Raw genomic sequence first — 15,284 nt, 5'->3', positions numbered from 1 at the left:
CAGCGGCCGCAGTGCTTGTTTCAAGCCCTGAAAAGCTCAAGGGGGCCTATTTGTTTTGCGAGCCCTGAGAGGCTCTGGAGTGCCACTCCGTTTGTGTAGAGCCACAAGGCTCTTGGGGGAAATGCGTGCTTTGTGCAGAGCCTGGAAGGCTCCAACGCTGTCCCCATCATTGTTACACCAGCTGCCCAGCATTTAGTGGGCAGCTGCCACGTTTAGGCCCCTGACTTTGGGACACAGAGCGTCCTAGCCCCAACAAGGCCAGTTGGCCCAGGGACTGCCACAAGTGGTGGCTTATGTGAGTTTTGCGCAATGGGATGTGGTGCTAGGAAATGTAATGCATTTATTATGATTACGAACCTTGATCTTACACCTCTGAATGTTTTTAGGCATCATGTGTTTTTGCGCTATTGAGTTGTGGTCTGGCACCTCTGAATGTTTTTATGCATCATGTGTCTTCCTTGTTCTTACACCTCTGCATGTGTTGGTTTATGCATCATGTGTTTTCCGTCCCTGCACCTCTGAATGTGTTTTGATGCATCATGTGCCTTGTTCTTACACCGCTGAATGTATGTTTTATGCATCATGTGTTTTCCTTCCCTACACCTCTGAATGTTGTGATGCATCATGTGTAATGTGTTCTTGCTTATACCCCTAATTGTATTGTGATACTTAGGTGGCTGTTCTTTCCAGTACAGGTGGTCCTAGTGAGGTCCTGGTCCCCTGCGTGACATTCTCCTAAGGTGGTTAGGGTTGCGTAGGTGGTACTTACCTGTTACCAGTAGTTACTGGTTGTGTGCTATATTTGCTAATTTGTGCTACAGTGATTTTATATCCTATATTCTATTTTCTACTAAGTGCTGATTCTGACAGGCGCCCACGTAGCCCTGTCCTGTGTAAATAATCCCTTGTGAATATTGCCCGTGCCAGTTGGCACAATGTACATGTGTGATTACTATCTGATGTGTTTTGACAATACAGAAGTTATTTTTATATAACCTTGTGTGGAGTTCCTTTTGAGGTGTGTCTAGGATGTTGTTGCTGTTGTGTGCGTGCACAAATGCTTTACACATCGCCTCCGGGATAAGCCTGTCTGCTCGTGCCAATCTACCAAGGGGGTGAGCAGGGGTTATCTTGGCGTGTGACTCCCTTGCCCTGACTAGAATGGTGGTTTCTGCCTGGCTTTGGCATCAGCCTTAGCCAGCCAGAAATAGCCAGTTCTAACACACTTCTAGTGCTAAAATGGCTCAGGAGATCATCGGCTTCGGCAGCCTTAGAAACACTACACTGGCTACCCATCCATAAAAGAGTTCAGTTTAAGATTCTGATAATCACTTTCAGAATATTCCACCCCTCAGGACCACAATATCTCCAGCCCAGATTCATGCGCTATACACCTACCCAGAACCTCAGATCATCCAACAACAATCTGCTAAAACCCCCAGCGTTTAGATATGCCTCAAAAGGAGGGAAATCGATTGGATGTTTGGCTCCAAAGCGTTGAACCAACTTCCTAATCATCTCTGTCACATGCCATCTGAAAGGCCCAGATCAGCCTCTGATGCACTGTGCAAAACATTCATTTAACATCTCTTCTCGCCCTTACCTATCCTGTTGTTCCTACCTAGTACCCTAGTAACCGCTAAGCGCCATGATACTCCTCTTAGTGATGGTTGCGCTTTATAAATGCCTCATTACATTACATCATCCAGGCTAGCTTGAATCCATTGGCAAAATGAGCAAGGGACCCACAGCTGGGCCTACCCTGCCAACTTAGGGCAAACAAAGCAAACACAAAGAGATGATGGACGGAGCATTTAAACTTATCAGACACTCACCCACAGTCACAAATCAGGGTTGAATCCATCATCATTCTTTAGCTCACTTCGCCACCCCAGTGCAGACCCAGCCATATGCAAATCAGTCTTGAACATGTGCCTCATGGGAGCAGTCCAGCCCGAAATGAAATGCCAGGTCCTCCTTAAGCCAAGCCTTGTCTTCCCTGGACCATTTTGGTCCAGGGAAGACACGGCTTGGCAGTTCGGGCTGGACTGTTTCCATGAGGCACAGGGTCAAGACTGATTTTCATATAGCTGTCTGAACTACAGCAGTCATGCTTTCCTGTAAAAATCTAAGATTGCTGTAGAGTTTACTTTTTTCAAATCACTATCAATATTTGACCAAAGATCCTCACTTTTCTTGTCTTTGGCATCATCACTCAGCAAAAGTTCTGTAAACGGTTGCCACATGGATGATATAGCATTCATGGCCTCTAGGACTGAGAGCCACCAGCTAAGTGACACAGTTGGGATCACTCTTTGTTTGGTGTTTGGCAATACACCTACTATCAATACTGACTCACTAGAAAAGGGGGCTGATATATCAAGGGTGTTTACCCATTCTCTGTGAGTAAATGTGATTGTACATATTGGGAAAGATTCTTAAGAAACCTACATGTTTCCTATCAGTGAAAGACTCAAACGTAGCTCAGAAATCAAATATGATTTTGATATTTCCTGGTTTTCTACAGTTTATACAATAAATAAACAACACCTAAAACATGAGTCTAACCCCTGAATCTTTAGACCAAAGACCACAAACTGTAAAAAAGTAGAAGAAACAATATTTTAGTGACATCCCTAAACAACAATACTCAAGCAGAATAATGTTAGCCCAGTCTTCCTTACTGCTACCTAATATAACAAAGTTACATTGTATTTACCCATTCAGGAAGATATAAAAATGACTCTTTCCCTCTCCTTTTCCTTTCTTCGAACGGCATTTAGTTTGTAGTTGTGCGTTTTTTTTTTCAGTGTTTACACTAGTGAGGGCTATTTCCCATCCGGTGGGGTTTTATCAGTTATTATAGGTTTGAACCTAAAACCGGGCAGCCTACTTATAGTATATATTGAATGAAAATGAACCACACAAGGTATTTATAAAAATATACATTTATTATATAATAGTCTCTGGTACATTTCAGGGTCTCATACACAGAGATATACACAAAGCACACAATACTATAGTATAGAAATCACAGTAAATAGCACTAATACACATTGGGCCCCAGGGGGATCAAAACATATACTAAGAAAGTGGTATAAGAGCCACGACTCGAGTCAGGAAAATGTCAAGAGGTTTCAGAATTACTGGGGACTCAAGGAACCACCCAAGGTATGTAGACAGGGACCCCACAGAGGACGCGTGCAGTGTGAGAACAACTCTATGTGTGTGTCACAGTTAGATTTTTAAAGATTAAGGACCCTTCCCAGGGGACCCTGAAGAGACCCTGTGGAAGACAGAAGGTTTGAGAGCCCCCCACCTGTGGATACTGTGGTATCCAAGTTCCCTATCTCAGGTGCATAGGTGTGAAGTGGCATCGGTAACCACTGTCAAACCAAATGGAGGACTTCAGGAAAGTGCTGCTGCTGGAAGAGGAGAAAGTGTCAGTGGGAATCGAAACATGGATCCTTGATGAAGGGCACCTGAAAGCAGAGGGGACAGAGTCTGGGTCACGAGAGTGACCAGGAGCTCCGTAGAAAGATGCCCACTGATGTCGGGTGCTTCCGCAAAGATGTCAATGACCTTGACTCTGTAGCTGTGAGGATAACTAGGAGCTGGATATGAGCTGTCCAACAAAGGATGTCGAGTGCTGAGGGGTCAATATCCGGGGGGAGCACCAACAAGCCTTAGCAAATACAACCCACGTAGGAAGTCAAGAAGTTACAGGATGAGGACCAGCAAGGTCCATGTGACTCACCTCAAGCAGGGGAGTCAGGGCAAGCCCAGCGCAATTGGTGGAGCCCAAGGAAGACGTAGTTGATCCTCCACAGGACCGATAGGTCAAAGACACTGGAGTTGCAGGAAGACCTTGTGCAGCTTTACAAAACAACAGGCCACAGTGCACATGGTGTGATGTTGGTGATGATCTTTGCAGGAGAAGTTGCCCGAGGTTTGGCCTACTTGGAGGCCAATGCACTTTCTGCAGAATTGCCAACAAGCATTTGCACATGCCAAAGTACGCGTTGCACAGGGGTACAGGTTGCAGCCCCCACAAGGGATTCTGGCCTCAAAATGGGTGAGAGGGCAACTTTGGCCTCAACGGACGTAGAAACCCACATCCTGTGTTGTTGAACCCTTCGGAGTCTGTAGGAGCTCGGGATCAGCAGACCAGTCAGCAATGTTGCGGTGCCTGTGAATGCAGGTGAGTCACTCCTTCCCTCCAAGGGATATTATCTTCGGCTGTCTTGGATGCTCCACAGGCCCTACATGGATCTTGTATGGTGCACAGGCACAGATGAGGCAGCAGACTGAGAGAGAGATAAAGTCAGGCCCAAACGAAGTCCAGCGAAGTCCAGAGTGCCCAGACGGTCAAAGTGCAGTGATTTCAGTTCTGAATCTTGTCCTCGACGAATCTAGGGACCAACACCCAGGTAAGCCCTTAAGTACCCTAAGGAAAGGATTGGGAAGGTTCAGGAGACCCTCCTAGGGGAGGGTCTGGACAGGGGGAGGTTACTCCCATGTCCTGTGTCCAGTTTTGAGCCAGATCGAGAGCCAATGGCTCCCAGGACTGGTTTGAACTGGACTATGCCCAGTGGCACCAAATGTGCCCCTCATGCAAACTTTCAGGTTCTGAAAAGCGCACCCACCCAGCCCTAATACACGAAATCCTGGATGGGAGGTGGTCACTCCTCCCTGTGACAGGATGCCTATTGTCCTGCCTTCCCCTACTTGAGCTTGGCTCAGCAGCAGAAGGGCAGAAATGTGTCTCTGGTCGGCAGCAGCCATTTTTTGCCGTCCAGGACTTGAGGGCTGGTACCGGGAACACTGAGAGCCTCACAGAGGCCTTTCTAGGTGGGTGGAATCATACCTCCCATACCGGTAATGGTGTGGGGGTATGATTCCAAAATGTTTGACACAAAACATGATAGGGTTTGTTGCTGCCGTTTTTGAGATGGTCATTGCTCGTACATGGCTGCTTCACTGACAACTCAGTAGAATGGCCTCCATAGGTTGCAAGGGTGTCCTGCTCATGCAAGGGCCCCCTCTCACTTAGAAACAAGCACCCTGCCCTCAGGATTGTAAAGGCCTGCAAGAGGGGTGACTTATAGGTTTTAAGTGCAGTGACCCTTAGATACCTATATCTTGCGTAAGTGGTGCATGCACCAACTTATACAGGCTGCAATGGCAGGCCTGTAGTTCCATTTTGAATGGTCTCATGGGTGGCATAATACATGCTGCAGCCCATGGGAGACCTCTGGGGTACCTATGCTATGGGTACCTGGGTACTATATACTAGGGACTGACAAGGGTGTACCTAATTACATACACAACAGTTTAAGGAGAAAGCAGATAGACTGGGGTCCTGATTAGCAGCATCCAAGTTCAGATTAGTCAAAAACAGTTTCACATCAAGCAAAAAGTGGGGGTAACCATAAGAAACAGATCCTACATTTCTACAGTGAGTGTTTGCCATACAGCCTTTTTCTGAGAGTCCGGTCAACCTCTGAAGCTTTTTCACAAACGTTCATCAACTTTCCCAAACTTCTGGAGATTCTTTCTGAAGTTCCTCTTAAGGGTCCAAAGTGTCCAAAACACAATCCAACTGTCCAGAATCTACAAAATGCCTCTTACAACGTTGGGGGCCACATTTCCCAAAATGCACCTGCACAACACCCTTAAAAGTCCACTGTATACACTGCAGACAGGGATAGCAGTGTTAGAAGACCAACCCTAAAACAAGGGAAATTAACCCAATGTTGAGTTGGAACTTTGGCATCTGTGTGAGAAAAAAATCAACATGGAAAGAAGAAGATGCAAGGACAATGTCCACATTATGGGTGTTTCTGAAAAGCCTTGCAGCTGATGATATGCTTGCATTCTTATGATCATTCCTTCATTGCTTTCTAGAAAATGAATGGAATATAGCTCCACAGACCCTACAAAATAAATGTGAAACAGGGAGGGAGCACACTCCTGACCTCTTAACCGGGTCGCCCCTTCGCATTGTGGTCAATGCAGTTCATACACTTCAGGATAAAATTCGTGGGTATAACACCAAGTTGGTGCAAGCAGGTGCTAGTATCTGTTGTCTCTAGACGCGAGACATGGCTCGCGTTTCTGGATAATATCCGTCATCAGTAGAGATAAATCCGGGGTGGTTAAGAGGCTGCAAACAATCCAGGCTTCGTTGCCTCTCGGGCGCGGAGGTGCATCGCCTATGGCTCGTCAGCCAAGGAGGCTCGAGGGAGCCCCAGAAACAGGAAACAGGGAGGGAGCACACTCCTGACCTCTTAACCGGGTCGCCCCTTCGCATTGTGGTCAATGCAGTTCATACACTTCAGGATAAAATTCGTGGGTATAACACCAAGTTGGTGCAAGCAGGTGCTAGTATCTGTTGTCTCTAGACGCGAGACATGGCTCGCGTTTCTGGATAATATCCGTCATCAGTAGAGATAAATCCGGGGTGGTTAAGAGGCTGCAAACAATCCAGGCTTCGTTGCCTCTCGGGCGCAGAGGTGCATCGCCTATGGCTCGTCAGCCAAGGAGGCTCGAGGGAGCCCCAGAAACAGGAAACAGGGAGGGAGCACACTCCTGACCTCTTAACCGGGTCGCCCCTTCGCATTGTGGTCAATACAGTTCATACACTTCAGGATAAAATTCGTGGGTATAACACCAAGTTGGTGCAAGCAGGTGCTAGTATCTGTTGTCTCTAGACGCGAGACATGGCTCGCGTTTCTGGATAATATCCGTCATCAGTAGAGATAAATCCGGGGTGGTTAAGAGGCTGCAAACAATCCAGGCTTCGTTGCCTCTCGGGTGCCGAGGTGCATCGCCTATGGCTCATCAGCCAAGGAGGCTCGAGGGAGCCCCAGAAACAGGAAACAGGGAGGGAGCACACTCCTGACCTCTTAACCGGGTCGCCCCTTCGCATTGTGGTCAATGCAGTTCATACACTTCAGGATAAAATTCGTGGGTATAACACCAAGTTGGTGCAAGCAGGTGCTAGTATCTGTTGTCTCTAGACGCGAGACATGGCTCGCGTTTCTGGATAATATCCGTCATCAGTAGAGATAAATCCGGGGTGGTTAAGAGGCTGCAAACAATCCAGGCTTCGTTGCCTCTCGGGCGCGGAGGTGCATCGCCTATGGCTCGTCAGCCAAGGAGGCTCGAGGGAGCCCCAGAAACAGGAAACAGGGAGGGAGCACACTCCTGACCTCTTAACCGGGTCGCCCCTTCGCATTGTGGTCAATGCAGTTCATACACTTCAGGATAAAATTCGTGGGTATAACACCAAGTTGGTGCAAGCAGGTGCTAGTATCTGTTGTCTCTAGACGCGAGACATGGCTCGCGTTTCTGGATAATATCCGTCATCAGTAGAGATAAATCCGGGGTGGTTAAGAGGCTGCAAACAATCCAGGCTTCGTTGCCTCTCGGGTGCCGAGGTGCATCGCCTATGGCTCATCAGCCAAGGAGGCTCGAGGGAGCCCCAGAAACAGGAAACAGGGAGGGAGCACACTCCTGACCTCTTAACCGGGTCGCCCCTTCGCATTGTGGTCAATGCAGTTCATACACTTCAGGATAAAATTCGTGGGTATAACACCAAGTTGGTGCAAGCAGGTGCTAGTATCTGTTGTCTCTAGACGCGAGACATGGCTCGCGTTTCTGGATAATATCCGTCATCAGTAGAGATAAATCCGGGGTGGTTAAGAGGCTGCAAACAATCCAGGCTTCGTTGCCTCTCGGGCGCGGAGGTGCATCGCCTATGGCTCGTCAGCCAAGGAGGCTCGAGGGAGCCCCAGAAACAGGAAACAGGGAGGGAGCACACTCCTGACCTCTTAACCGGGTCGCCCCTTCGCATTGTGGTCAATGCAGTTCATACACTTCAGGATAAAATTTGTGGGTATAACACCAAGTTGGTGCAAGCAGGTGCTAGTATCTGTTGTCTCTAGACGCAAGACATGGCTCGCGTTTCTGGATAATATTCGTCATCAGTAGAGATAAATCCGGGGTGGTTAAGAGGCTGCAAACAATCCAGGCTTCGTTGCCTCTCGGGCGCGGAGGTGCATCACCTATGGCTCGTCAGCCAAGGAGGCTCGAGGGAGCCCCAGAAACAGGAAACAGGGAGGGAGCACACTCCTGACCTCTAAACCGGGTCGCCCCTTCGCATTGTGGTCAATGCAGTTCATACACTTCAGGATAAAATTCGTGGGTATAACACCAAGTTGGTGCAAGCAGGTGCTAGTATCTGTTGTCTCTAGACGCGAGACATGGCTCGCGTTTCTGGATAATATCCGTCATCAGTAGAGATAAATCCGGGGTGGTTAAGAGGCTGCAAACAATCCAGGCTTTGTTGCCTCTCGGGCGCGGAGGTGCATCGCCTATGGCTCGTCAGCCAAGGAGGCTCGAGGGAGCCCCAGAAACAGGAAACAGGGAGGGAGCACACTCCTGACCTCTTAACCGGGTCGCCCCTTCGCATTGTGGTCAATGCAGTTCATACACTTCAGGATAAAATTCGTGGGTATAACACCAAGTTGGTGCAAGCAGGTGCTAGTATCTGTTGTCTCTAGACGCGAGACATGGCTCGCGTTTCTGGATAATATCCGTCATCAGTAGAGATAAATCCGGGGTGGTTAAGAGGCTGCAAACAATCCAGGCTTCGTTGCCTCTCGGGCGCGGAGGTGCATCGCCTATGGCTCGTCAGCCAAGGAGGCTCGAGGGAGCCCCAGAAACAGGAAACAGGGAGGGAGCACACTCCTGACCTCTTAACCGGGTCGCCCTTCGCATTGTGGTCAATGCAGTTCATACACTTCAGGATAAAATTTGTGGGTATAACACCAAGTTGGTGCAAGCAGGTGCTAGTATCTGTTGTCTCTAGACGCGAGACATGGCTCGCGTTTCTGGATAATATCCGTCATCAGTAGAGATAAATCCGGGGTGGTTAAGAGGCTGCAAACAATCCAGGCTTCGTTGCCTCTCGGGCGCGGAGGTGCATCGCCTATGGCTCGTCAGCCAAGGAGGCTCGAGGGAGCCCCAGAAACAGGAAACAGGGAGGGAGCACACTCCTGACCTCTTAACCGGGTCGCCCCTTCGCATTGTGGTCAATGCAGTTCATACACTTCAGGATAAAATTCGTGGGTATAACACCAAGTTGGTGCAAGCAGGTGCTAGTATCTGTTGTCTCTAGACACGAGACATGGCTCGCGTTTCTGGATAGTATCCGTCATCAGTAGAGATAAATCCGGGGTGGTTAAGAGGCTGCAAACAATCCAGGCTTCGTTGCCTCTCGGGCGCGGAGGTGCATCGCCTATGGCTCGTCAGCCAAGGAGGCTCGAGGGAGCCCCAGAAACAGGAAACAGGGAGGGAGCACACTCCTGACACTCCTGACCTTGTGTGCTCCCTCCCTGTTTCCTACAAAATAAATGTGTCCACTAAAAAAAATGTTTCTGGCCCTGTGCCCCATGCTCTTAAGTGGGACATCAAGTATCAATTTCTAGGGTCTCCTACAATGCTTCTGACCACTGATGGCACGAACAGGGAAGAGAATTCACAGAATGGCTAAGTGGTGGTTATCACCCTGCTTTGTCTTTCCACCGCACATGGTATACTGGTCCTTCCTGATACTCACTCAACTTACCTCCTGGTAATTGTTGACTGTCTCCCAACATATGCACCGCTTCAGTATACATGTTCCATCTACTATGTGTTGCCTATAACATACTGGTACAGATCCTGGATATTTAAGGATGAAATTGTTGTGCAGAGTGTCAGTCAGCAGGGTAAGGTTTCACCTGTCCAAGTTTGAGGTTAATTGAACTACTCCTCATCACATTTCATATCTCATTTCATTACCCCACTTTAGGACTTTTAGCTTTTATGGAACAGTAGCAGAAGTGATGCTTGAATGACTCCTACATGCACATCTTCTCCCTGGCACTTACCCTTCACACTACTCCGTCTCCTTTCAACTTCCTTTTTAAACACAGCCACACTATTTCACTGCCATGTGAGTGGCATCATACATCTGGATTGAGCCACACTTATAGTATCCACAGGGTGTTTTCTATGGCAGCGCTGTTATGTCCAGCTGACAGCATTGTACTCTCTTATCTCTGAATGCCACTAGCACATCCCACTACAGTATAAAACAAGGTATTATGTGTTTCTGGCCATCAATTACCCAAACATAGATTTAATTCAGGAAACCCACCTATCACAAACTGAATCAGAGAAATGGAAGAAGGACTGGGTGGGGACGGTGGTGAGCATTAGCAGGCCAGCTCTCCCCAAGACTCATGTCTTTTCTCATCCTTGAAGACATGTGGCATGGCGATTCTGTGCCGTAATTTGTCAGCACACCCGATTCTGAAGACTTGGACCAAATCTCTAGGGAAACATGCCTCTGCTAAATTTTGCATCCTGGCTGCTTGTGAGAGGGTCCACACAAGCTCCAAACTCCCCTACGACGTCTTTCTTAACTGCAGTATCTAGCATACTACTAGAAATCAAATCCATAATGACAAAACTAGGGGTTTACTGGAACATGGCAACTGACTCAGTGTTGGCCAAGAACGAACGCATTAGCATGGAATAGAGCGATCCTCCAGGACATCATGAAAAGCCAAGGACTAGCAGACACCTGGAGTCTGATGGATGCCAGGAAAAAGGACTACACCGATCTCACCATTGTCCACAGCACATGCTCTTGAATGTAACATAACATGTGTATTGGTAAAGCGCACGTTCACCCCCAAAGTGGTATCTGGGCACGGAATAACAGATGTTTATTGTTAACCAACTCCATGGTTCACATTATTTCCTTCCCTCACACTCGGTCTTGCACTGCCTTTCTGAATTGTTTTATATCATTTGGATGATTGTGAATTACTCACCAATTAATGTTACTCTTGACTTTTGTGGTGTTGCTCCAGTGCCCAAGAGAGCAGAGGATGAATGACTCTAGATATAAGGTACCAAAGGCCAAGACTGCTGCAAGAATTAATTTGAGTGAAAACTTGACTATCAGTAAAGTCTCTCTATTCTACTTGTAAACCTTCTAGACAACCACCAAGTTGATGCTAGACAAATGTATGACAAGAGACAAAAGGTCATATAAGACTAAGCTTAACCAGAAACATGCAGCGCTTGAAAATTTAACCAAGCATTTATCCTGTCACTATAATGAGCATCCCTCCCTAGATCTAAATCACATGTAAAACAAATTTACTTTGATGCCCTGTTCATGAGCAGAGTGGAATCAACTAGGACAGTCCTGGTGCTTTTATATTTTAGTATCCCTCAGCCTATCCTACGTAGCACACTTGGATGGGTGCAGAGGTTTTGTGTCCAGGCTATATGGTGTTCTAATCCAGGCATATATTGACATACTTGTCAAATCTAAGGCCCACTAGCGACTCGCTGTTAGTCTAGAATATACAGATTAAGGCTGGCTCCCCTCCTAGTTACCCATGACACTTCGGTGTCAAGGAGCATGTCAAATACAATTATTTTGCCCCCCCCCCCAATCCCTACTTTGTGAATGTACGTGAAAACATTTTTTAATAGCAGGTAGTGGACCACGGCCTACTCTTAAACAAGCATTTGCAATTCAATCGGTCTCGCCTCTGGGACCTTATCTGTATTTAGCTATGCAGCATATTAGCCTGAGTGCTGAGACATCTACTGTTCTTTAACATGGAGCGAAAGTAAGCACCAAATTGGACACAAGCCAGGTATGGGTACATATTGAAAGAAATATTGCCTTTCAGCGGAAAATGGTATAGTCAAAAGCTATATTTTTAATATAAAATCAGGGCCTTCTGTGGTCATATTACTGAAAATACAAGATTTGTTTTTTTTTATTGTCTACAGGTGCTTGTGGAAGACAATTTCTATGGACTGGACTCTAGAGAATGCTAAAGTGATTCTGGTATTTTACTGATTTCTGCTGGTCGTTTTCTGTCACGAAAGTTAAATAGAGGCAGTTGCCAGAAAAAAAAAGTCCCTCAGCAGAAAGCAATTCTGGTGTTTTACTGACCTATGCTGGTTGTTTTCTATCAAGGCAGTTAAATAGAGGCAGTTGAACAGAAAAGAAGACCCTAGGCGGAAGCCGACAAGTCCTAGGGCTGATCGCCAGAGCCCACATTGTACATACACATGTAAGTACATAATAAGTATATACTAAAGTATATACAAGAGGTCTTGAATGCTCGACCTAAAAATGAAAAGAAACTTTTCATTTCCTTTTTTAAATGCATCCCGTTTTCCCTAAAGGTAAACGGCCTGCATTTAAAAAAAAGCTTTATTTAAAAAGCACACACAAACACAGTGGTCTGCTGTCACCAGCACTGTTTTTTAGTGATTCCCAATGGGTCACAAACTTTGGCCTACCTCATGAATATTGATGATGTAGGAATATTGTGACCCCATTAGGAATCCCTAAATTCATTAGGTACAGATTTGTACACAGCTGTTTGTGATTTCCTAATTGCGAATCGCTAAAATTGGAAATCAGGAAATCGCAAACTGACTTTTTTGGACATGTGGCCCTTAATGCTTATGCTAGGTTGTAGCCTAATTCATATATTCTGGTTCTATCCTCAAGTAGTCACCTACTGGAAGGGGATCTGGCGCATACCCTGCTTGGCCCAAGATTGCCCGTTTCGCCCTCCACAAAAATAGCCATCCTCCATGACCCCTTCAACCCCATGCATGCGGTGCATTTTCCCGCTGTGTGCTGAAAAGTGATTTTCCCCATTATTCATGACGAGCTCAGCTCGTCATGAGCACACGACCAGTGTACTGAATGACGAGCTGAGCTCGTCATGAGCATGGAAGGGGTTAAACCCTGATGACACATTGGTCCATTGACGTACTCAGGTGGCCACTGCCCTTTCCATGGAAGAACTCCTCCACCTTGTAGCCCAGGAGTGCACCATTTATAGTCTAAATGATGATGACTCCATATTAGAATGAGTGTGCTCCCCTACCTGGACTATTGCAAAGCAGTTTCACATTGTTGATGGACATTTTTGATGTACCCCTGAGTTTGCATATTCATCTTTTCAGGTTCCACTTACCCACCCAGCTACACGATGGAATTTCAACTTCTTTCATATCTCTTTCATATTGTTATATTTGTCTCTTTATATTTCCAGCTATTTCACTAATGACGGGACCATGTTGCATGACTGGGACTTCTTTAGAAAACTTGGGTCCATTATATTTCAGGCATTCCCTCTCATAAATGTTGCAAAAAATGATTTCTCGGTCAAACAATTCTCATTGTATTCCCCCTTTCACACCTCTTTCACTTCTCCACTCCTCTGCCAACTCTTTCTCTTTCTCTATCTTACTGGGGGGATGGTGGTGCTCTTTTGGTTCCACAGTATCATACATTCTGTAGAATGAAGGTTTTTATATGCTATGTATGTTTCATATTCTCTTACTATGTCTTCTGAGCTGCATGATTTGACTCACGTTAACATTGTTACTGATATGTGTTGCACATTCAGGCCCTTACAATTATTTATGCGTTACATAATTTGGAATTGAGACAACGCTTTAGAGAGTTATTTTTTTTATAAATCAACATCCTATATAATATTTGAATCTCAATATGTTTTTAAAACAAATGTATATTGTCTTGATTTGAAAAACATACAATACCAATTTAGTTTAAAATCAATCAAACTTGTTTAATGCTTAATAAATGAATTAAATAATACCCTTGCAATAAAAAAAAAATGTAAACATACTGTTAGAAAGTGAATTATGAATTGAGGTGGATGGGAGCTAACCCAAGGAATAAGTGCACAAACTTGTTAAGGTAAAACACATTTTTAACAATTTAAACCTGGACTTAAGCCCATGTCAGCTATGGCACAGATGAGACATACTTACCTGTGTCTCTGAAATGCAAGCCAAAATCCTCCAGCAGGGCGAGGTTGCAGGCTGTATCCGCCAAAGTCTGCGTGAATCTGGGTAGCCACTTGATGAGTTGCTCGATGACAGCACTTATGGGCCAGGACTCACGCCTGCTGAGGCTACCAGAAGGGTCCATTTTAAGTCCAGTTGCTACTGGTTAGCTAGGCACTTAAGGAAAAAGGCTTCTTCCAGCTTTTTTCTTTATAGCTACACAAGAGGACAGTGAACTGAATCTTGGAGTCCACTTCTTCGTCCTGGGTAGTGGGAGCAGGTACAGCCCTACAGGCCTCAAACAGCAGGTCCAGTCATCTTCTTTTCTTCCACAGGTCTAGAAACTATTTTGATGAGCGGCGATGAAGCGCCACATTTGTAGGATTTATTTGCCAGTGGGTGGAGTTGACTCCTGGACACTCCCTAACTAATGAAGAAAATGTTCTGAATGGCAAACCTTGTCACTTTTGTAGTACATTCAGTTTGTTTTACTGTAAACTTTCCAGCAGCGCACTGTTCTGAGTAAAAAAGAAGGTAGAACTGTTGTGTGGCGTTTAAAGCTCCAAGTGAATTTTCCCGATTCATGCCCTTATATAGGTACAATTCACATTGCCCTTATATAGGCATAGAAATCCATCCCTTATTTTGGCATAGCCTATGCTACACAAATACAGGCATGGCTACTTCCACACTTCCCAAACGTCACAGCGATTTCTTGGAAAACCAGCTTACGCATTTAGGGAACTTCCCCTTGCTTGAATATTGATTTGTCCAAGAACTCAGTTACTTTACATAGAACAACTATTCTCTAAGGGTTCTTTCCTGATGCTCATATGCCCGACTTTATGTCAAACTATGGCATTCCTAAACACCTTCAAGGTATAAATATACCTTCACTTGCTCTAGCAAGATGCGGTGGTTTAGAGCAGTTCAAAGACCTACTTGCCAGATGCAGCTTGCTACAGAAAGTGCAGAAAAAAGCCGACTCTCCAGCTGACGCACTGAGCAATAAGCTGCCTTTCTTCTGCCGAGAATCCAGCTCCAGTGTTTCCGGCTCGCCTTGCGGGGTGTTCGGAAATCAAATCCATAGACAGAGATACCAGACCTCCTTCATTCTAAACCATGGTATGGAGCTGATTAGAACCTAGAGAAACCTTTGGTAGATTTTTGGCAAAAAACAACTAAACCTATGCTACAAAATACTTACTTCTTCCCTCTACTAGACTTAGGTTAGGTACATTGGGGTAGGCGTATTTTAGAAGCACCAGTTGAGTATTATATTCAATGGTATTCATGTGTGTATTTTTATATGGCTTAGAAACCATACAGTGCTCTTACAGTATTATTTCATATTACTGTTTACGCTGCAC

Source organism: Lissotriton vulgaris, chromosome 6 (genome assembly GCF_964263255.1).
Source record: "Lissotriton vulgaris chromosome 6, aLisVul1.2, whole genome shotgun sequence".
NCBI lineage: Eukaryota > Metazoa > Chordata > Amphibia > Caudata > Salamandridae > Lissotriton > Lissotriton vulgaris.
This window is presented reverse-complemented; position numbering follows the sequence as displayed.